The following is a 284-nucleotide window of genomic DNA, read 5'->3' on the forward strand; positions in this document are numbered from 1 at the left end:
CAGTAGCCGGCGTCTTTTTCGCCGTCCTTCAGCCTCGCTCTTCCCATCGTGATGTGGAAAGCCTGAAGGTGTGCATTCGGATCGGTCGTACCATCGTACCTCGGTACTTTGAGTTTTCCCGGATCGTATACCCTCATATCTGAGATGCGAGTGGTGAAGGGGGTCTTCCGAGCCCCTTCTAGCAGCCTGTCGATCTCGGGTGCAGTGCTGGTAGCGTGATGGATTTGGGATTTAACGGCTCTTACTTTTGCCGCAGTCTTGGTGATATAGTCGCGAAGATCGCG

This window comes from Brassica oleracea, chromosome C1 (assembly GCF_000695525.1).
Source record: "Brassica oleracea var. oleracea cultivar TO1000 chromosome C1, BOL, whole genome shotgun sequence".
Taxonomy (NCBI): Eukaryota; Viridiplantae; Streptophyta; class Magnoliopsida; order Brassicales; family Brassicaceae; genus Brassica; species Brassica oleracea.